The sequence below is a fragment of the Balearica regulorum genome, chromosome 19 (assembly GCF_011004875.1).
Source record: "Balearica regulorum gibbericeps isolate bBalReg1 chromosome 19, bBalReg1.pri, whole genome shotgun sequence".
In the NCBI taxonomy this organism is placed as follows: domain Eukaryota; kingdom Metazoa; phylum Chordata; class Aves; order Gruiformes; family Gruidae; genus Balearica; species Balearica regulorum.
The window spans coordinates 1,697,194-1,721,148 of record NC_046202.1 but is presented as its reverse complement, the minus strand read 5'-3'; the positions used below and the strand labels follow the sequence as shown (position 1 = coordinate 1,721,148).

Sequence of the window (23,955 nt, the reverse complement as noted above, 5' to 3'; positions counted from 1 at the left end):
AAGTTTATATGTGCTACGGTATCAGACAAGGAGCGATTGGTAACTTTAAAATATATGTCAGCAGCTAAAAGCACTTCAGTACGCGTTAAAAAGCAAGAGAAGGAGCATATTCTGGTGTCGCTCAATCCGAAGCTGGTGTTAAATCACAGAGCTCCCGCTGCCGCCCTTCGCCGGAGAGGCAAGAACAGAATCTAGTTCAAAACATCTGCTGGAGAGCCTCCAAACTCTCTTACAAACATTTAATTCACCCTGCCTCAAAACATCTTTGTGTTTTACCCATCGAACAGAGAAGGAAGAGGGTGGGACGAGGAGGGAAACTGAGCTACAGGCATTTGAAGTGACCCAACCACCGTCCTGGAAATCTTCGCCTTCGGTTCCCTGCCGGCATCAGGAGATGCCTCTCCCACCCGCATCCTTGTCCGTCTGTCTGTTCAAGACGTCCTGTCTCCCTGTACGCGTGTGCGCACGCATGCACACATTTCGTTTTCTACAGATTTCCCCAACAACCGAGTAACTTTTCACGAGTGTTCTCCTGTGAGATCCACAAAGGGAGAACCCGAGCTCCATCCGTCCTGCTCCAGCCCTGTGCCCTCGCTAACTTAGCTGAGTTATGCAGGTAAAAACAGAAGACAAACGCACACAAACTGTACTTTCTAAATGCACGCACAAAAATTTTACAGTATTCCTTTTGGCACTCACACAGGGGCCGTTAGGGTTTACATCTTCAAGCTTCTGCCCCCAAAACGGAGGAGAACTTTTGCTCTTTGCAAAGCAAACGCCGAGAGCTCCACGTTAACCACAGCGCTCCAACTGAAGCTTAAAAATACCAAATATCACGAGAGTCACGGCACAACCACGAGAGCCGACAAAACTGAAGTTCATCTCAGCTCCTCTGCCCCATGCGCTGCTCTCAGGCCGAGCCCTCCCGTGCAGCCCAACGCCCCGAACGGTGCCGCGGGGCAGGGAACGGGCCGCTCCCCCCCACGCCGGCAGCGCGGAGGCGATGCCACCACGGGGGCGCTGGGGGAACATTGCTCCTTCAGCATTTCGGCGAGCCAGGTGCAAGGCGGTTTGTGATTTTACTTTCACGGAACATTAGCTGCCGTCAGCAGAAATAATTCTTCCTCCCTTCACAGTGCTCGTTTGCATATTAGCACTGCAAAGTTGCAATCTGTTTTCTTTTCCAAACAATACTTAAGAGGTGCTGCTCGCTAGGCCTGGCCGGCACCGATTTTGGAAACCACGAGGCTGTTGTAACTCCAGCCAGGGGACAGGCAGCTCCCGGTGAACACGCGTGTGCGCACACCGACAGCCGACATGTACCCCCCTTTCTCTCCCGATAGCCTTTAGCTATGGTGACCAATACCACTACCTAAAAAGCCAACAAATTTAAACATCTGTCCTCCTTTCTGGGCCGCAGCATGAGGGACGCTGTCATTTAACGTCCTTACAGCATCAGTTCAAACTCTGCCGATCCCTGCTTGCTCTGCACAAGACATTTTCCATACAAGAAACTCAAGTTTTACAGGGACCTGGACCCCTCCGAGAGTGCCGACCCCGGCTCGAGCCCCCAGCAGCCCCCCCCATCCATCCCACCACCCCGCCGTGCCGCTCCATACAGGCAGGCAGAGGATATCCGAATTAGTGCTTCTCCTGAAAAAAGGGATGTTCGAGTGCACAGTGACAACCCATCAAAATTACCCAAGGGACCGTTTTGGGCCACCAGCAAACACCCCCGGACAGAAGAAGCCTTCGCCCAGGAGCTCCAGCCCGACCCTTCGCACACGGCACCGGGCGTTTCGGCTGTCGCCATTGCCGGAGCTGCTCTCGCCTGCGGCACATGATGCCCAGCTTACGCCAGCGAGAGCGCAGGCTCCAGCAGCCCCCCCTGCCTCCAGCTCCCCCCCAGCCGCTGGGCTCTGGGCAGGGTCCAGAAATAAGGCTACAACCTCTCCCAGCCAAGAAAGAGCTTCAAATATTTGTGGAGATCGTGCAGGTCCTCGGATGAAGTGCGCTACACACAGGGGAAAGTCTCTTCTTTCCAAACCAGCGTTTTCCCTATCGACGCAACACTAAAACTCGAGCAGCTGGTTTGTTTACTACAAACACACACGCCAAGTAACGAGATGCAGAGAGACCATTAAAAGCCACACGCCAGGAAGAGCATCGGAAAGCGTCTCTCTGAACCCCAAAGTACAACACACCGGACTCCGACCCGGGCAGTGAGCATTTCGGGACCAATCCCCAGTAAATGGGAACTCCTACCAAGCGTGGCTCAGTCGCGAGCACACGGCGAAGCCCACTTACGTCCTCCCCAGACGTGGTTTCCGAAGACAGCAATGGCAGTTTCCCATTTTCCATTGAGGCCCTTTGTGGAGACGCGACCCAAGGGACCGGCCGGTCAGCACGCCGCCACTCGCCGCGTCCCTGCGTTACCAGTTACTCTGGGCAGAACAGAAGCTCCCGTTCAGCCAGTGACAAAAGCCACAGAGCACTAACCTAACCGCCCCCTCCCCAGCTCACCGCAGAGTACAAACACGCAGCGTTACAGCATCGCTAACCATACCATAATAACCGAGGTAGGGGGTTTCACACAGCGCCCTTAAGCCGTACAGCACGAACCCGCTCAGAGCCCTGCCTGTTCCAGGGCACGCTGAGAAAACCTCTGTTCTCAAGAAACCAAGGGTTGGCTTTTTTTTTTTGCAGACGCCTTTGCGGTGCCATCCTGGCGCAGGACGGACACAGGTACCCAGATCTGATTAAGAGACATCCTGAGCAAAGTAACAGCATCGAGTTTAAAGAGCTTCCTGCTGCCCTTTTGTAAATACCTGCTGAATAAGTGTGAAGATAAGACAAGTATTGCATTACGATGTTTCCTGATGCATGAAGGGCTTTTTTATTGCCCAGAGTTTAAAAAAAAAGAAAAGAAACTATGAACAATTGCCACAGTCAGCTTCAGCAAAAGGCTCAGCTGCAAAATGAACAGTGTAGTTTATTAGCAAAGAAAAACTCATCTAAGTTTCTCTTGACTGTAATGAAAAAAAGTTTCATTTTATTTCGTGCTAGATCCTTTTTCCTTTTATATTGTTCTTTTCATATACTGACTTGCATATTAAAGAATATTTTTCCAGGGGTATTTCTTCAAAGCAGAACTCTCTCCTCCCTTGTCCTTCAACCCCAAATCAAACATAGCTTACATCTCCACATTCAGGGATTTTTTTGATTTATGGAACAAACACTGGCAACCCAGACCCTTGCTGTAACAAGCGTTGCACGTTGCTGCACTCAGGAAAGGTGCGGAATTGCCGGCTCGGGGGTCCGGGTCCACTCTCGACGCCCGGGCTCCGCAGGAGATGGAGGAAGGCGGCTGGGCAGCGCTGCCCGCACAGCTCGCTCCCGAGTCCTTGACTTGTCCGCAGGCTGCTGGCCAGGGGGGGTTCAGAGAGCTGCACTCGGACCAAACTCATTACACTGATGAGTTACGCCTTTTTTATTTAGGCTGCGCCTTGGCTCCTCGCACACGCGCAGGGACGCGCTACCCGCTCCAGCACCTCACGGCACCGACGCACAGAAAGCAGAAGTGATTTTCCCTTTGTCGCAAATTAGTGACAAAACCGGGAGAAGACAAGTCCCTGGATTTGCTCTGACTGTCCCCTGGAGAAGACAGGAGCTCTGCCCGGACACCGGGACAGCCAGAGCTGGAGCACGGGTTTCCCTGGACGTACAGCCCCGCTGACATCCCTGCATCGCTCGCACTACAGCACGTCGCTCACCTTCAAGAGGAGAAATAACAAAAAGGAAGCACTAGCTCTGATTTCTGTTGTCCGTGGGTTTAGACCCGTCCTTCACCTCTTTTAAAATACGCCAGAAAGTCTTGATGAGAAGGCGGCAGCCCAAAGCCACTTGTGGGAACGTGCCTTTTGAGACTGTTCGCTGCAGAAAAGCATCGTTCCCAGGAACCTCCGGCAGTAATCACCGCCGGCCTCGCCAACCCGCCGCCCGGCCCGCTCCCGGCCCGGGGGTTTTACAAAACGGGGAGCGCAGCACAGGAAATGCCGTTTTGATCACTCAAGACCTCGGGATGCTCGCTGCGGCCTGGCCCCCCCTTAATTTGAGCTCAATCAGGGAGGTCAGACTGGAGCACTAGCCGGGGCTGTTGGGATGGATTTTTAAAGTACCACCTTGATTTTACTCCTTCAGCTCCGACCCCTTCCCACTCTCGGGTCAGGCTCCTAAGCACGCTGCAATAAATGCTGGGGAAGGCAATCCACCAGGAGAGCAGGCTATTAAGGCTGAATACGATATTAAAAAGAAAGCAATTAGCGGCGCTGGCTGCGGCTCGGCTCCTCTCACACCTCAGCCCCTCTCCGAGCCCCTCGGACGCGAGCGCGTCCCGCTGTGCCCCAGTGTCATATTGTTTGCAAGTGATTTAATGCCCACGAACCGCGGTTATTGGTGCGTAAATTGAGTTTTACACGTGTCAACAACGCAAGCTCTCATCAGTTTGACAGAGCCTCACCCAGTCATTTGAAACCAAGGTTCAGCTGCAATTTTTAATTACCCCTGGACAGCACGGGGATTACAGGCATAATCACCGTACCCAGATCTCTGGAACTACGTTACTACTCTTTTCAAGCCTACTGCAGAAAAAACAATGTTTTCTGTTGTGAGAGGGGTTTTTTTGTTGTTGTTTAAAATGACGTTGAAGCCATTCAACCTCCTGCAGCTACTTAAATCATCAAAATGATTTCTGTGAAAAAGAAATCATTTTCTTCAGTTTATAAATGAAAATTAAAAAAAAAAAAATCCTCCTTCACCCTTATTATCCATATAACGGGGATTCAAGGCACGGGCAGAGGGTTAACTTTCAGTACGAACACAAGCCAGTTGAACAACGCCCTACATGTGAAAACGGCCAAAAAGCCGCGGAGCAAAGGTTTCCCAGGCAGGCACCACGGCGGGGCCGCGGGCAGGAGCCGGCAGAGGCAGGCACGAGCTGAGCAGGAGCACCCCGGCCGCAGGGAAAGACAAGTTCAGCCATTAATCCAGCATCTGGCCGCAGCCGCCACCCTTTCTCATCAAACCCCAATACAATCGTTCCAAGAAGGGGCAATTTCGCGGCACCTTTTCCCCAGGGAGGTGGAGATGCTCTGTGGTCCCTCTTGCCCGGCTACGGGGAGACCAATCCCAATCAGGTGAAGGTGCCTCCACCCGTCACGCTGACCAGGGGCAAAACCAGAAAAACTACCCACACACCTTGACAAACCCCCTGATTCCATCCACAAAACAGGGAAATAGCGTTGCACGTGGGTTTGCATTACTTACGCTTCACGCTTCAGTCCCATTTATTTTTTTGAAAAGGATGGCTTATTTTCACTGTTGACTGAAACAACATGTATTTCCAAAAGTTTTCCAGAACAAGGTGCATTTCCAAGAGTTTTCCAGAGCTGCCATCTCCACCTGCCCCGTGTCCCTGTGCGAGGGCGCACACACACACACACGCACACGACATCCGTCCTTTCTCCTCGCTCCCCTCAGCCCCCCAGCGCACCCTTCCCCGGGGCGTGCATCGCACCCCACTGCAGACCTGCGTGCACGCGTCCGTGCCTGGGAAAACGGGATTCAGGAGGGAAGAGCCCACCTTTCCACTCCTTTCCCCCTCAAGCCCTGGAAACCAAATCCCTTCCCTTCCCTGCAGGGCCCAACAGCCGCCTTGGAACGTTTCGTTTGAAACCTCTTGGCTTCACACACTTTCTATTTCTTGCCCCAAAGCCATTTGAATGGATTATGTCCCAGTGATGAATCTCTCCTAGAAACGTTACGAGAGACTCTTGAATCATGGCAAACCGGCTCGGTAAATCAAACAAACTGCAAAAACGGGCAAAGGGAGGATTTTGGTGTTAAGAAGAAGGTGACAGGTCCACCCATCAATCCCGCGTGACTGACAAGACGTCCTTCCAAGATGCATATATGTATTTTTTTTAACTTTGCTTCAGTGACTACACTTTGTTATGCCAAAATAACACAAGATACAATAATTAAGCTGCGATCTCAGTGGATTGCTCACAATGATAATTCCACCTTTGTAATTCAGCTTCAAATAAACCCCCTTTGTTCTGTCTTATTACACAGATTCTGGTATCATTCAAGTATATTAACTGTAGCCTATTACTGTCACACAAAAATGCTCCCTGAGCCATAGCAAAAGGCTCCCCAGACAAAACTTTATGTCATGTTAATCCAAGCTTTAATAACTATGAGGATATATAACTGTATTCTAATTGTGCTTTGTGTTTCCGCATACAAAAAACAGCAGGTATCAAAAGCGACAGAGGCAGCCGTCTTCAAACCAAGCACCAACTCCTCGCCCTGGATGTCCCCGGCCGGCCGCAGCACAGAAATGCATTTCCATTCCGAGCAGCGGGGCTAAAGCCGCGTGGGCAACTCAGGCCAAATCCTGGCTCACGCTAAACCCGGGTCTAGGGCACAGAGGGGAAAACTGGGCTGGTGGTGCTAAGTGCTGCGGCTGTTACTGCAACAGAAATTAATACCCTCTAAAATAGCACTTAAACAGGGATAATCAGTATTATGGAAATTGTACATATTCAATTCTTGCGTGTCTGCTGAAAACATTGCATGATAAAGGGCTGCAGTAAGCAGAGCATTTGTTTTGTAGCCAATGGTTCAAATAGGCAAAGGGGGGGAAAAAAAGGAAGAGAAGAGGAAAGAAAGAAAAATAACCTGGAAAGAAGCAATGAAAAGATTCACAGATTTCTAACAGCGCATTTTCGAATGCCGGCTGCAAGCTGAGAAATGTTTTTAAGACAACTGGAAGGATCTGTCCCACCCCCACAAGGTTGAGGCAAAAGCGTTCTCCGCTGCGCTTTGCTCGTGCTTTTGCTCACCCAGTTCTAAGAGCCTCGAGAAAGGAGATTGATACCCCTTCCGTAAGGGAGGTTACAGCGCTGATCTCGCAACTGCCTCCAGCGCGGGCTAAAGCGCCCCGTTTAACCTTGCTGTTCAGCTGTAGGACACGGGCCCTTCCAACTCTCCTCTTTCTCACACGCCGCTCATTTTCCGCTGCAACCTTCCCCATTTTACTCTTGTAAAATTTGCTTCGATACAGTAAATTCAAAGCTAAGAAAAATAAAGGGATAGGACAAAAAAAGAAAAAAAGAAAAAAGCAGGGAGGAGGAAAGCACAAGCAGTGACTTGTTCCAGGTCAGAAGACAAATCGAAGCCAGGAGTAAAACTGCCCCCGCCGTGCAGACCTCGTGCAGGGCTCGGGATTTCCTCCTCCCGAGGTGCCCATCTCTTCGGCCTTTTCTGTGGCACCCAGCAACACGTCCCCATGTCACTCCCTGCCTCCAGCCCTGGTTAGAGAGCGCCCGGGAGACTCTTCAGAGGAAATTCTATAATGATTAGCCAAAACGCTACCGAAACTCAAGGAAACGTGACGGTTTTCCTGCCCATGCACTCGCCGTTGGCCCCTGAGGGCTTTCCCAGCACTTTAATACCAGGAGAATATGGGTAACGGAAATAAATATTTTACCTTATGTACTCGTTACTGATTTATAACACTTAACTACCATAACGGGTCATTTTGTAACGCCATAAAAATAGACCCCGTATTTTACATCAAGCTTAGTGACAACCCAAGTGAGATTTCACACGTCTCCGTGCGAGGAGCTCTGATGAGCGAAACACCGGGTTGAGGTAACCCAAGGTGCTGTGCATCAGGACGCAGCCCTTCCAGCTTCTCCCAGCGTTGCATCACCAAAAACCTACAAAACATTATTTTCTATTCATTTTTAAGTTATTCTGGACTGACCGCCTCTCCAGCAAATCATTGCCAAAAAAAGCTGATTTCAGGGACCGATGTGTAGAGTTGTTATTAATGGCTCCGTCTTTTCCGGTTTGGTGCTGGCACTCCCTGGCCCGAGACGCAGCATTTTGTTTTAAAGAGTCAGGCCCGTCTCATCACTCCAAAGGTCAAATTAAACCAGGAGGTTCAGAATTTAAAACGACTCTGACCTCTCTTTGGGCAGGCGGCTCCCCAAGCCCTCTCCTCAGTAAAGCCGGAGAGCAGCTTCTCGCCTGCACCCTCCCACCTCCCGCTCCGCGCTGACCCCCGCCTTGTTTGATACGGGGTTTGCAGACTTGCTAGATCTACACACCGAGCCCCCAGGGAGACGATGAGGATCAAAACCACATCTGTCTCGAGCGTCAGAAATTCCAAACCAGCTCCTTCGGCTCCCCAGACTCTAATTAGGTGGCATCTTCCGGACAGAGTAAACCCAAAAGGTATAAAACACTGTACATTTTAGTGACAGGAGGTTCTGTTTATTGGTGTGAATTAACCTTACACAAACTTGGAAAACTTCACTGGATATGTTAAAAAAAAAAAAAAAAAAAAAAAAAAAAAAAAAAAAAAAAAAAAAAAAAAAAGACTAGTTCAAATGTGACCAAAGGAAGCCGTGAGAAAATGTTGGGGTTCCTCCTGAGGACACGGCGCGCACCCCACCGAGCTGGAAGGCTCAGGCAGGGCTGGGGCTCGGGAAGAAAAGGGCCCATTTCTCAAACTCTAGCCTTTTAACTTCTCCCTCCTCAAAAGAAACGAGCACCAAAGACCGACGGGCAGCACCGAGATGGGACTCAGGCTGAGGACAACAGCAAAGCTTGACCGCTCCAGAGCACCAACGCAGCGGCAAAGGGCTGCAGAGATGCAGCAACTCGGTTTTGTTCGGCCAAAAGTAACCAAGAGAAACACCAACGGTGCTCCTGCGCTTCCCCGGGACCTCGGGGGACACCAGCACACACCCACGGGCACAGGCGCTCGTCCCCGCCGCCCGCACCCCTCATCAACTGCTTCCACCGGGACATCCGAACAGCACGCGAAAGCAGCGAAGCTCAAAGAGAGAGCGGGAGGAGAAGTCAGACGGACTCACCTTGCTCTTCTGTGCAAATGATCGAAATAAAAAAACAAACCAAACGCCCCTGAGAAGTTACTTTTCTCCCGGTTCCCGCTTCACACAACTATTGACGTTCCTCAACCCACCACCTCCAAACCAGGAGAAGCACTTAAAAAGCCACCAGGTTTTAAATGTAACACAGTTGAGGATTTTATTAGCCTGCTGACACGAGAGCCTCTTAGTTCCATATTTTGAGGCTGTTTTCTACAACATGTTTTAAAAATGAAAATGAACAGTCTTGTGTAAATCACAAGACTCCAGAAACTGGAGTATTCAGAAGAAGGAAAAAAAAAAAATAAAAATCACTGAACAGCATGAAATTCTTGATAAATTGTGAAATTTGGCAGCACCCATCTGACAATGTTTATTTTTCTTCCCCCAAAGTTGTACTATGCTGAACATTAGATCAAAACAGTTTTCTTTGGCAGACACAGGTTCTGCTCTGCATTCCCCCTCTCCCTGACACACCATATGGACCATTCTTAATGAAATATATTTAGAGAGGGATACTCAACTCACTCAGCACTGGTGTAAGCACTGCTTCTCTGCAAGTCAGACTAAAAAACATCATGCATTTTTGAACCATCACTTTTGATCTAAAAGTCCTTAAAAGTGCAGTCAGTGAGCTCAGATTAAAATACCAAATAAAGCTTTAGTGATATAAAACACGCAGACACACGCACACACACACATATATATGTAAAGCAAAATTACTGCTATTTTTACAAAATGCCTTTAAGTAGCACGCTATAAAAAGAGCTCAGTGAAATGAGAAAAACTGGCTCGGGCAGCTTCAATACAGAAGAGATAAGACAAGCAGAAAATTATTAAAAAGTGAGAGGTGGTTTTTTTCTGCAGCAAGATAGGAAGGGTATTTCCAAGATTTCTAATACGCTCAGGATCTAGGGACAAAGCAAACGTATACCAAGCTTCAAAGGAAAGCTGTACAGTGACAGACGGTCACGCAGGGAGCCAAGTGATGGATCGTTCCCTTGTGCGTGGCCACTAACCTGTAGGTGCTATAGGTGCCCACGGCGAGCACAGACCCCGTCCGGTTGTGGCACCCGTGACACGGCGCCCCGCAGCGCTCGCGCACTAGCAAAGCCCGACGTGACGGCGGACACAACCTCCACGTGGGACGCCCCGAGTGCAGCAGGACCCCAGAGCCCACCGGGGTGGGCAGGGCTGCAGGTGGAAGGAGACTGGCCAAGAGCTCCCCCCAGCTCTCCGGGCAGGATCCGCAGCGGCTGTACACCGGCCTCACTCCACAAACACCAACCAAGGGAGACTCCTCCGTGACGGGAGCTCTGAGCCCCGAGGCACACCTTAGCCCTAAGCCACCAACCTGCCGGCTGGAGGGGCCGCAGCTGTCTGCGGGAAGGCACTGTGCACCCAAACGCAAAGGGCTAAAGGAGAGTCTTTTTTTAGAATGACCAAATTATCCGCCCAGGAGCCCAGCAACTCCCTTGGGATTTCTATCGACTTAAAGGAAATCTGCCAGTAATCCAATCAGCAGCAACAAGGCAGGAGCTTTCGCAGCAGAACAAATCTTTTATGGGGCAAAGTGCTTTTATTTTGTGGAAAAGATCTGTGTCAAGTTGCTTTTAGTTTTGCATTTCCTCTCTCCCCCTTCTTTCCTCCTCCTCGAGCAGGAGGCAGGATGGACAGGCATTATCTAAAAAAAATAAAAAAATCTTGCAGCGTAATGTCAAGATCAATATGTTGACCTAACAAGTAATGCCAGCTTTAGTAGTGTCTTAATGATGTGATCATTATCTTCTTACCTGAAGTGCAGCAGCAGTTAGCACGTGTGCCGCTCAGTGCAAAAGACCACAAATACTTCCCCATATGCACACAGATATTCTCTGCATTTGGTGTCTCGGGGGGGGGGAAAAAAAAAAATTAGCTACCCATGCTCCCAAACATTCACACTGGGCTCAATTAGCCAAGTACAGCGGAAAAGATACCACTGCCGTGGGACAGCTGCTGTTTCCCTCCGGTGATGCAGCCGTACAGGCTTCTGGTCATTCGTACCAAAGTCTCCCAGATTTGCTTCGGCGCCCTTAGAGATGTCTGGGAACTTGTACGGTGCGCGGAGGCAGCGGGGAAGGGGAAGGTGCCAGCCTGGAGTCCTCTCTCCGACCGAACGCACCTGGATTTACGGCCCTGGTGGGTTCGCTCTGTCCTACACCCCATTTGCCAGGAAACGCTCGGTATTTCTGTTAAGGCACAATCACGCTGTAAAACTCGTCTTGCCTGGCTGCCGTACCCAAGACAGCTCAAAAGACTCACGCTTTCCAAAAACATTGGTTGTGCCATGAAACAGTCTCAGTCACGTTTTCACGTTTTTTTGCTTTGCCCCCAGAAACGCCACAGACCGGCTCTGTACCTGCCCTTTCCAGCCACCCGCGCAGGGTGCCAGCCCTCTCCCGGGTGGCTCAGCATGACCGTCGCTGGAGAACGGCACCGTCAGTCCCAGCGCCTCGGAAATGCCCTGCGAGTGAAGATGTAAGTGTCCAACGCCACGAGGATTAAACAGAGAACCCTGAGGACAGACCCTTGCAGCTTTGCAAAAAGCAAACAGACAGAAGAGCTATCCCCCGACCACAGGAGCATCTTCCTGTGGCAAACGCCTGTGGTAACTGCTGTCAAACACAAAACAACAGACACAATCCACACAGAAGAGATCCCTTCCCGTTACTACCCTACAGACCACCGCCAGTCCTGCTGGTTTGCCTGTAGTTTAATGTATTTCAAAGGCTAAAATTTGTATCCGACACTTGAGCATCCATCCCGCCCTCCGAACGAGCGAGCCACGGCCACCAGCGCTGCCGTACACAGCGCGGGGAATGAAACAATATAGGCAAACATCTATGGATTAGCAAGAACACAGCATTTTTCCTGTCCATTAATAAATTACTCCAACACCCCCTCGAACCCAACAGAAAACAATGCCCCCTTCTTGAAAAGAGGAGGTAGACGAAAATCTGTTTTCCACAAGCAGCTTTGGCCGGCACCAGGAAAGGCAGAGAGCAGTAACGCAGAAGCACGAAAGCAGCCCCCAAAGTTAGCTTTCAGACTGTTGTGATTTGTCTGTCCCCACAGACACACCGCAAAGAGATGCCACTAAGACAATGCATACTTAAACAGATTTCAAGACTGAAATGCGTGATTTTTGGTCTAATTCCAAAAAACGTTAGCTAGTGTGAAACATCTCTTTCAGTTGTCTGCCTTGGATCTCCCTGGACAACGCCAGATAAAGAGGCAATTTATCATTCAGCTGAAGGTTGCGTGCAACGCGTTATCTGTCTTCCACAAAGATCCGCGCGGTTTGTGCGAGCCCCGTGTTTTGCAGACTGACCTCCCTCCTCCATTTTGAGATACCATAGCAACATGAAATTAGCACGCACAGAACTGTTAAATGAATAATTTACTGATTTCATAAGAACCTGTCTTGCAATTTATAGTTCTATTATCTTTTATATCCATGTCTTAACTCCTTTTGTAAAAAGGCTGCAATCAAGCTAAATAACATTTCAAAATCTAATAAGCACACAGGGACTCCGGGGCATGGGACGTGCAGCCTGATTCCCCGGTTCCCGTGTTCACCGCGGGTCGGTCCCTCCCCGGCTGCCCGGCACAGGGGCACGGGGAGGTGGCCTCCGAGGAGCGGTGCGGCACCCCTTCCCCTCCCTGCAGGGAGATGTTTTTCCCTTCCCGGCTCTTCAGGCCCACTCAAGGAAGCACCAAGCAGCATTCAGAAGTATCTCTGTCTTTAATCTACCGATTGTCATTTTAAAACCTGCAGCCAGTGAAGGGCAGGCGATGCAGGCAGCTAGGGTACGTACGGCTGAAATGACAATTGGGATATAAAATATATCAGAAAAGGCTTCTCCAACGCTATCAGAGATGCTCTTCTAGTGACTCAACCGCATCTTGTCACTCATACTCAATTTAAAAGATATTTATAAAGACAGTACAACGAGACATTTGTTTTCAGACTTATTTATTTGGGTGGAATAGGCTAGATTATTTTTGTTATATGCTTTTCAGCAGAACGGATATCTCCATTCGATATACATTACAAACCACAGATGAGTTTGAGAGATGCTGCGGGCTGCAACTTTCCAGCCTTTCACGCCGCAGAGAGGCATCGGTTTAAAGAACTAGATTCAGCATCCCCCTGAGATGCCGCTAACCAAACATGCCCACAGAGTAGGACAGCTTTCCTTTGATTGCTTTGTTTTTCAGTTCCTATTCCTACCGGAGAGCTGCTCTCGGGGTTTGAAAATTAGGAGCAGTGCAGCTATTAAAAACAGTGTTTCTGAAGTAGGTGGAGATTTGCAACGGGAGATGCGGATAACTTCCCACGAGGAGGGGTGGGTGTGAAGCCCAGAGAGGACGGGGGGAGACAAACGCACCCGCCGCAGAGCGTGGCCTCACCTGCACCTCCTTAAAACCTGTCCCAAGTGCCCGGCACCCAGCAGCACAGGCGGCCAAAGCAGGGTGCTCCGTACGGCACGGCACGGCACAGCCGGCGCGGCTCGGTGCCGGCACAGCCCACCGCGAATCCGGTCACAAACACCGCCTCCCACGAGTCCGCAGTCATCTAACAGGCAAATCACTTGGAGATTAAATTTTAAAAAAAGATGAAAGAAAGGGATAGCACAATATTACTTACTTGGTATTTATGATCTGAAACAAAAACAGTGAGGACATTTTCTTTTATTACACAGGAGCCCTGGGCTTTTTAATGCGAGATGGGGCAAGAACCAGCGGCTGCAATCCCCGGCCTCCCTCGGGATGCTCCGAGTGCTTGGCAGAGCACAACAAGGGACAAAAGCTCACCTGGAGAAGCGTTTGAGTGGGAAACAGTCACCTCGGTGTGCAACATGTAAAAGACTAAAAGCTGGCTCATATATAACAGAACTGGCCGAACAGTGCTGCTCTCTGCCAGGTTCCTTCATTTTCTGATCAACAGTGTAAATTCGTCACCCTGCCACGGGGAAAAGAAAGGGACTGGAGCAGGCACCAAGAAAACAGCCCACAAAAATATGAGAGACCAAATGATAAAAACTAGGGGGAAAAAATTCAAAATGGTGACCCGAAGCAGCGAAGCCTACTTGCAGACATCCCTACAAATGACATTAAACCAACAGGCAAACCTTTCACATCGGGATCTGATCACAGGTTTAACTAGTGGCAAGTACAAAACCGTGAAGACTTTGGCATTTGCTGCATGACTTGGAGATAGGAATTTCAAAGCAGCCTCAGACACGAAGGTGTCCAGCTTCCCACAGAGCTGCAAGCAAACAAAATGGGTGGAAAACAGTCATGAATAAATTTGGTGAGCTCCTAGCCATCACAGCAGCAAGGTGCCAAACAAGCTCTCAACGGTCCCAGAGGGTAAGAGAAGCCAAGAGCACCTCGGGAGGCACTCCAGGAGTTTTGGAAAGGCCGGGCTGCCTGAGATGACAAGGAACGGGGCTCGGGAGCCCCTTCCAGCACGGTGCCCCCAAAAGCTCCGGTCCGTGGTAAATACATTGACATTGACAGGAGAGTTAGTCATTAAATATAATGGCTTTTTTCAGCACCTTCAGAACACACAGACACCCCCTGTAAACACACACACACAGAGATGGAGATACAGGCATTAAAAAATTAAGCGACAGCCACCTTGCCTTGTTATTTTTACTAATATAGTTGGGACTAAAGAGCAAAATGTGTCAGATTTCAGCAACACCGGAATAGGAAGAAAAGAAACAGTTCTGTTTAAAATCTCCACTTCCTTTCACTGTTTATTGTTCCCCATCTCTGTTGCTGTCTCCAGCACAGCTGGACAATAGCAAACAAAGGCCTGTTAAACCCTGCTCTTAGCGTTTTATTCCCCAAATACCCATCACCTACAAGAGAGCAAAGATAAAAGTGAGGAGTTTGACCTGACCACACTCACAATGCAACTGCTTCCCCGTCTTCCGAACAACATAAAAAGGATGTCAGGAGAGCAGATGGATTGGAAAGGAATTTGGAAAACAACAATAACAACAACAAAATGAAACCCAAGCCCTAAAAGCTGTCTCCGTCCAAATAAAACCCCTCGCTCTGTTCCGATCCCCCCCGGATCGCGCGGCGGGCGTCACAGCGCTCTCGTTGGCATCGGGAACCGGGGCTCAGGCTGTCAGAGACACCCCGCTGCCGGCAAAATAAACAGTCAAAGGAATTCAGTGGTGTAACGGGACCAGAGCATTCACCACAGACACTTCTGAGCACTTTGCAAACATTAATGGCGTCACCCCGCAGCCCTGCAACGCTGGCAGCTCATCTTGATGTTCTACAGCCAGGAGACTGGCACCAAAGTGCCCAGTGCTCCCCTACCCCCAGCCCAGCCAGCCCCCCGATCCCCCCAGCATTAACCACTGCCCGGAAAGGTCCATGGCTATTATTCAGGACAGAAGCAATTCCTTTAGGAAAGGTTTCACATCTTCCTAAGACCATAAAATAAAATGGATCCTAGCTTAATTTTTTCTAAGAAAATAACGTAGGAGTCACAGCAAACCTGAGAAAGAAAATTTCTGCAGAGCCCCAGCAGGCTGACAACGAATCCAAACCACCATAAAACTCGTTACTTTGAGGTATGTGGCACCAAGAACACCCCTCGTCCCCAGGGAGCCATCCCCTCCTCTCCCACTGTTTAGCAGGAATCTGAATTACTGGTTTGCTCTCAGCACAGGACGCACTGATGGTCCATCACCAGAAGAGCCCCACGTCGGCAAGCCTGGAGCCCGCTGAGCACCGTCACCGTAACGCAACCACCGAGAGCTTTCACAAAATCACTTTCCTTCAGATTTTTTCAAGCAGAATTCTCAACCACTGGTATTAAAACACCTGCCTCCTTAAAATTTTTTGCTGATGACTTCAGTGAGCATTTAATACAGCGTTCACCAGGAGACAGCAGGAGTGGAAAGCGCAGTGGCTCAGCGGTCAGGACTATGGTGCTGCTCCCCACCGAGCCCTTCCCCGCAGAGCGCCCACCCGGCACGGGGACATCCCGGGAGGACAGCAACGCCTTGGGACACACACTCAAGGCATTAGCATGGCGGCACAGAGCGCTTAGGATCAAACCCTTCATTATTCGGCCAGGAAGTTTTAATTCTGTGCTATAAAGCAGCAGAAGCTGAACTCACAGTGGGTGCCCCCTTCCTCCCAAATCAATAAGCGGCGGCAGACACCCGCTCTGGACGAGTCGCTGCAGCTCCGCCGCTGTTTAAAGGTTGCTGCGCACTTCAATGAAGCCAAAAGGACAGATCTCTGCTGTTACCAACTAACCTAAAGGTTAAGCCATGCTGGTGCATTGTTTGCAGTAAATGGCCAACTGCTCAGGTTTTATAGCTCCTTCCAGGAGCTGCGAACTGCCAGCCCTCGCTCTGCTCAGCGCCACACTGGAGGACACTGGTAGGGACACGGGGTGGCTAGCGCCGCACTGCAAATGAAAACACGCAACGCTTGCGAAAAGCTGGGCAGGCTGCAGAAGGGGCTGCCCGTGCAATCTGTGCGGTGCCAATTACCCAAACACCGACCCGTGCTGACAGCGTCGCTCTAATTAGGCTCCTGTAGCCTGGCCTGCAGCACGCCCTGCGTTCCGCCGACCAGAATGGAAAAGAAATCCCCGGGAAAATGGACAAGTCTCAGCAATTATTCTGAAAAGTACCAGTGTGCACACTGAACGTGGAGGAAAGCAGACTGCCGTGGAGTGGCCACTTAACCACAGCCCCTCTTCACCTTCCCAGTGCTCTCCTCCGCAGATGTGCCGTGTCCCCGCTCGACTCTGCTGCCAGCATGCTCTGCCTCTCCTCTCCAGCATCCTCGGCTTTTCCCTCCCATGCAACAGTGGCAATGCCAGTCCTGACCTGTAAAGAATAACAGCACTCCCCTCTCTTCTTGGGCTTTTACTAAATCATCAGTGCCACAAAAGGGATTAGAACAAAAGGTTAAATTAACAACTTGGCTGAGAAGACCGCCTCGGTGTCTGCTGGGTTTTAGCCAGCATTTACACTGAACAGTTCAGGCTGAGCGAGACTTGTGCCATCGCCCCCACACCTGGGTTGGTATTTGCACTATCACCCACGACAGTGCTGCTCAGCCCACAGAGCTTCCCAGTGCACTCTTGGCTCTTTGGCGTGGAGGACAGGAGGGGACAACCCACCGCACAGCTTCCTTCTGCCCCTCCGAGAGCTCAGTCCATTCCTGGAGGAGAAACCTCCTATTGCTGCAGCACAAGGCTTCTTATTAGTGTTCTTTTCCCTTAACAAATAAATAGAATTTTTAAAAGGGTTTCCAGTTTAATTACTTGTGTATTTGATCAGAGTCTATTTTCAAAGCAGAGGCAAAAAGCAAACTACACCTTAAAAGAAGACCTGTTTCTGCCCTGGAGCATCAATGCCTGCGGAGCAGAGGCTTTCTGCAGAGCACCCACGGACCCGCCACTCAGCTGCATCTGGAAGAAGTTACACACCACCGGTAAATCGAGGGCTGCCTGTATGCATCCTTTACCACGCCAACACCACGCTTACCCTTCCTGAGCATCCACTGAACTACTGAGTGTCTGCAGGATGGGCTGGGCTCTCCAACCCAGAGAAAGAACCCCAGGAAACACTCAGAAAGTAGAGTACCAATTTTAATGAAGTATACTCCAGTAACAGTCCAAAACACTATGGTATACGAGAGATACACAGCAGAATTTAAAGGAATTACTGTGAATTACTGCAGTAGATTTAAAAAAAAAAAAAAAACTACTAAATTACATAATGGAATACTTTCATGTAAGAAGCAAATTTGCAAAAATCAATTTCTTGCTGCTTTGATTCAATTCAAGATGCTCCAGAACATCCACATGCTGATTAAAACAAGATCTGGGGGTTTATAATCTTCAGAGATGCAGGGGATGGGGAAAGAGAATGGCACGCCGCAGGCCTGGGCTGTATTTAATATGGAGCACGTTACAGTCTGGCTCATTACGTCCTTGCTCCTTGGAGCACCAACCTGCCAAAGTCAGCTACTTCACCCGCACCTAAACGCAGACACAACACACGGGGTATTAAATCTGCCATCTCCAGCCCAGAAATTAGGTTTCTGTTAAGAAGCCTATTTCTAGCAGGGATAGCATCAGAGAAGGAGAAGCGTCCTCATTAGATGCTCTTTTCGTGCCACTGAACTAACTCGCTGCACTATGTAATGGCTGAAAAGAAGATGCAAATCACCGTGCAGAGCTCTATATGTTTCCGAGTGGCAAACAATTCCAGCTTGTTTGACAACTCTTCCTTAAGATGAAGCTAAACTGCCCTTTTGTGCCAATTAAAGGCTCACCAGAACAGAGTCTGAACCTGTATTATTGTTTAATAAAAAAGGGAAGAAACAATTTTGCTTCCCTTTTTTAAAAAAATAAACATCTTTCTAAGGATTCTTGTGACAAGATGTTTTTTAGTTCATTAATACTCTCAAACAATAACCATGATAAAAGAGAGTTGCTTCTCTAGGCAGTTCCGAAAATGATTCTCCTTCCCAGGGCCCCACATCCACACTGTAAACACCTCCCACCAACCACGGTTTTCCAAACCAGCACTGCTACCAGGTGAGGTGATAATATACTGGAAATCAAAGCAAGACACAGCAACCCACGCAGCCCAATTCCTCCAAGCGTTTAGTGAAGGAAAAAAATTTACCCCCAGTTAGGTGGGAGGTTTGGGGGGGTTTAATTATTGTTCCTTTTCACACAGCTCTGTTTAAGAAGCCGTATCAAAAGCCCGGCAGATTTGAAACAATCGTAAAATCATAACCAGAACAACCCTGGAAGAAAAGAAACAGAAACCAAACCAAAGCCCGAGCCCACCACACCGCCTCTCTGGAGCGCCCCAAGACCGATGCATTGCGGTGCTGCCTCCACCCAGGGCTTCTCAGATGGGGCACGTCTAAGTGTCTTTGACACGCTGCAATAGCGTATGCCCTGTCACGAGCACAGCTGATGGTGCCGACAGTGGCTTTTTTCTGCCACTTTATATGAAGTTATTTCCATTCCTTTTGGTTTTTTTTTAAATTGTTTCATTATGTTTGTCTAAAACATGTTCACGGCTTTGGAAAAACAAAAGCAAGAACAAAAACAAATCAAAACCCTCAATATGTTGTTCTGGAATTAAAAAAAAAAGGGGGGTGCAGGGAGGAGAGAAGCAGCAGAGACCAGCTGCCCAGCGCTGAGCTTTCGGCACATCGGCAATTCAGACACCGGAGGGGATTCTCCTCGGCCTTCCCGTCGCCCCTGGGACAGCCCAGTCCTGCCCGCGGGATCACCTCCCCTCCCTGGGGGCCATCGCTCCGTACCGGCCGGGGCTGGGAGACGGCACCCCACATCCGGGGCCGTCACGGAGCAGAGCCCACGGTGCTGCAAGGGGACAGATTAGAGCTGGTCTCCTCGCCTGGAGCACCTGGCTTTGTTCAAGGTCAGGGAGAGCAGAAAACAACATCTGGTAGATGAAATAAGGACTTCTTCAGTTCTTCCCCCTCCTCTGGTACACGATGCTGTTTAGCAAAAGCAGCGGTTGCAGGCGCTGCCTGGTTACGCTGAGGGAGGAGCGTGAACGGGAAACTGGAGCGAGCCCTTCCCGTGCCCGAAGGGAGGAAAAACCAGAGGAACACCGGTTTGCGTGAGAAGGACAGAACTACCCGCGAGATTCCGGTTTGATCTGTGCTCCCTTGAGTTAAGACAGTAGAAGAGACAAACAAACGAAAAAACCATCAGCCCACATCGCCAAAACACTAACAAAAACCGCTTCTCCGAACCGCTCAGTCCCTTGAAACTCGGCCGGCTCTGCAGCTTCCCTGCTCAAACCATTCCAGCACCGGCAGGACCAGGACCAGGACCAGGACCGGTGGGCCCTCCCTGCAGTCGCAGCAGCTCACAGCCAAGGGGCATCCCTTCCCTTGCCTGACTGCCAGCCACAGCTACCAAAAACGTATTTTCCAGTTTCCAAAGGTGTTTCCCCAGTTCCCTGCAGCCAGCTGGGCTTTACACAACCTCCCCACGGCAGTGTCCTGCACTCACGGCCCCGCGCGTGCCCAGGGCACACTCTTAGGGAATGTTTGTTTTGGTTTTTTTTTTTTTTTTTTTTGCCATCCATGAATTTTGCTCGTGGCAATGGTTTAAAGCTGGACATATTCCATACAGAAGCTAACCAGAAGCATTTGTTTCTCAAATAAAAGCCTCAATTGGGAACAGGCTATATAAAAAATATTTTTAAAAGAAAGGGGGAAAAAAGAGATGGGGTGGGGTAAAGAAGAAGAGTTCTTTCTTAGTCACGCAAGTCGAACACTGTAAAAAAGGAATGGGATGCAAGTGCGGAAGCCATGGGAACTCGGCACGGGAAGGGACATCCTGCGTCTTACAGTCCTTCACTGTCTTAAGCAACAGCATATGTTATTCCTTTCAGTTACTGATAGTTTGAAACTTAATTTCAGCCTCCCGGCTCAATCTATTAATCTTACTTCCTTTAGTTCTCTTGTTGACTCTGCTCCCTGGTCAAACAATCCTCTGCAGGGTGCTCAACCCCGTACACCTAGGGAGAGCATCACCCCCACTCTGCCAGGGCAAACCACTCCTCTAGCTTCCTCCCTTCTCCTCAATCATCTTAACAGCCCGCTGCTGTAACTTCCCAGTTAGGATTCATTTGCCTTGATGATGGGTGAACAAGCTGAGGTCCTGCGTAAAGGCATCAGCACTTCCCTTTACCAGAAATACCTGGGCACGTGGCAGAGCCCGTTCCCCTTCATGCTCAAATCCTCATCAAGCACTTCTCCTAAAGCTGCCTTTTTTTCCTTTTTTAATGTGTCCCTTACAGTGGTTTATTCCATTAATTTATCACGCTTTACTATTTCAGTCTTCGCTGTCATTTCCAGCTGGTCCTGTGAGATAGCCGGATCCTCCTCTGCAACAAGGATGCTCTGCAGCATCCAGCCCCCAGAGCCACCTGCCCCAGTACCCTGCCGGCAGCCCAGCAAGCGCCCACCAGCACCCCGCGACTGCCACAGACACCGATGGTTACTGCCCAGCGCCGCAGAGCTGCCAAAAATACTGCTTTCATTAAAATGCATTTTAAAAAAATACTCATAAAATAAGTTTTGGGATTTGGACCGCCCATGCCCCTTAGGAAGCTTGAACTGGAACCCTGCTGCCCAGCAGCGACGCCTGAGCTGGGAAGCAAAATCTAACAGTGAAATGGGAGTGAAACGCAACATGTAAACAAACAGACTCAACGACATAAAATAAAATTATCAAGTTTTTGGATGTAATCCAAACTTAATAGCACAGAAGGAAGTGAAGGTTGAACTTGTGGATTTTTAACCTCAAGTGTCTGTTTAATTTAAAAAACAGCTGCTGGCTACATATTTGCGTGCTACACTTTCACACAACACACACATCGCCTGCAAGAGCCTCCTGCATTTAAATAAAAATCAGACATAGCCAACCATCACGAGAATGAAAAATAGCCTTCCGGAGCCCCGGCTGCTCCCAGGGGAAATCCTCCCAAGGGACGCCTGCGCCTCGCGCACCCTGCTCACCCTGCCTGCATCGCCGCTAGAAAGCGTTTCGACCCTGGACAGGCGAAGAGAGTGCAGGCAGCAGCCCCTGCCCGCGGCAGCTCCCGCCCGATGGAGACACCCAGCTGCGGTGATGGCTCCCCGTGGACGTCCAGCTCCTCACTACAAGCTGTCGCTGGGCTTGGGGGGTACAATTACCGTGCCGCTGTTAACTCCCCAAGTTTGCCTTGACAGAAGGGCTCGAAAGGACCTGGACCTGCCCGACCACAGGCACCAGGAACAGCCCTGCGGGGGGACCACCCTCACCTGCAGCCCCTTCCGCTGGGCACAAGCCCCGGAGAGTGAGGAGGAGCACGATGCCTTAACCCTTCCTCGCCCTGCTCTGGGGGACACAGGCACGCAGAGCACCGCATGGAGGAAAATATGCTCCAAAACGGGTCATCTATTCTGTACCCTTGTTATTTGCAGCTAAGTATAATGGAAAAAATTGACTGTTTGCTTGGTGCAATAGGGCATGACTCTGTTTACACAGAAATAATAGCTAAACAGTGATGGATTCTAAATCTCCATTACAGTGAAAGATTTGAAGGAGTAAAGCAGTTAGAAAAATAATTGGTTTTCTTGTTTAGCTTTAAAAAGCCTTTACACACTGCCAAATTGAGAAGACTTCTCACTTTATTTTGTTTTTTCCTTTGGGGGGGGTGTTATATTAACAAAGAGAGTAAACCCAAGCCCGACCCACTTAGGGAAAAAGGCAGGCCTTTGACCTTCACTGCTGATCCAGAAGGTCAAGGGCTGGGCAGCCCAGGAGAAGCAGGACCGTAGCCCACACAGTCCCATCCCAGACGCACGAGGCACAAGATGACGAACGCCGCTTAGCGCTCAGGCTTGCGCTCTTGTTCTTGGGTTTTTTTGGATGAATTAAGTAATTATTACAGCAAACTGGAAGCTTTTTAAGTTTTCAAGGAAAAGAGAAGAGATTTAACTTAAGGACTCTCAACCAAGCACCAAACCTGGACAGGGATGCCGGTGTCTCTGGTACAGCCGTAGGGGACAGAAAAGGAAGGCTCACGCGGTCAGGTCCAACTTCCCAGCACCTCCCATTTTAAAGCCAGGCTGGAAAACAAGCGCCGGCTAACTGGAAATGGCATAACAACAACAACAGTAATGAAAACCACGCAGGACTTCTCTCTCATGGAAAAAAGGCAGACGCTTATGAGTTCAGAGCCCTCTAGGACGCTCCTGAATATTTCAAACACTAAACCGAGAGACTTTGTGTTTCTGAAGGCAGAGACCTCTCCCCTGTCCCCACCTCCTCGGAGGCAGCTCTTTAAATTATTTAGCAGCGCGGTGATAACGCTCGGTGCTGGAGGAGACGGTCGCACCCGCAGAGCGGGATGGGGACGCAGCTGCCGCTGACATTTGCAGCATCTCGGTGGAGCGTCTCAGAGACGCGAAGCCCACCGGTCTGAAGCCACGCCGTCGGGGTGACAGCGGCCAAGGGGCTCCCCGCACCGCTTTAGGTCATATTTACATACAAAAGAGCAGCTGCTGTGCAGCTATTATGCTGCAAACTTTTCCACGGTGACCCGTGGTGGGTGCGGGAGAGGGGGGAGCAGCGGATGCAAAGCACCTATTGAGGCCCCATTAATTTTTCAGGAATTCTCAGACTTTGGTCTTTACAAAACGCGGCAGGAGGAGGGAAGGGGAGAAAGAGACTCCAGCCAGGAGGAGAGTCTCCCCCCAGCAATCCTCTCCCCATCAAACGGCTTTGTCAAAACAGAGAAATGAACAGAAGCTGATCTGAACTGGTCGCGTTCCCTAATTAGAAGGGAAAAATCCCGGGCAGTGATTGAAGCGAGAAGCGGCCCCTCGCAGGGGCGCGGGCTCGCCAGCATGCTGCACACACACACACAGAAAGAAGTTTCTCTCCGCGGTCCAATTTCCAGAAATTTATTCCAGTTGTAAACCATTAGGTGCCAATTTTTCAAATCAACCTTACGATTCAATAGCACTGGCTGCCTAATAGACTCTGAAAAATCTTTTGCCGGCTCGCAGCTGAGCAAACGTTATCTAACAACATCTTAATAAGGCTCTTGCTATTCTTTCACCTTGCTCCTTACAAAAGGGGAGACAGTTAAAGGCAGCTCAGTGCAGGTGGCTGAGGGGACCAGTACTGCTGGGGAGGAGGCGACGGTCCACGTCAGCCAGCTCCGAAGGGATGCGATCACCCCGGAGCATCACCCCATAGGACCAGATGCTAACGACAGCCAGAGGAGGGAAAGGTCCACAGCCCTCCCCAGGCAGCCCTGCCTCCCGCGGGCTCCTGCTCTCTAGTCCCTGCTAAAGGGTTGGGGGAAAAAACCCAAACAAACCACAGCTTCTTTGTGGTGTGGAG

General features: G+C 50.0%; 2 protein-coding genes across 13 annotated transcripts in view; both read right to left on the bottom strand.

Annotated features, from left to right (window-relative positions):
* DYNLL2 (dynein light chain LC8-type 2) overlaps positions 1-3,397 on the bottom strand; it is a 250,316-nt gene extending 246,919 nt beyond the window's left edge. Inside the window, exon 1 of the mRNA XM_075771489.1 lies at positions 3,387-3,397. The gene's annotated coding sequence lies outside the window, so the exon portion shown is untranslated. The remainder of the gene's footprint in view (positions 1-3,386) is intronic.
* Positions 1-23,955, bottom strand: part of MSI2 (musashi RNA binding protein 2) — a 250,333-nt gene that overhangs the window by 106,363 nt on the left and 120,015 nt on the right. The gene's annotated exons all lie outside the window — the stretch shown is intronic.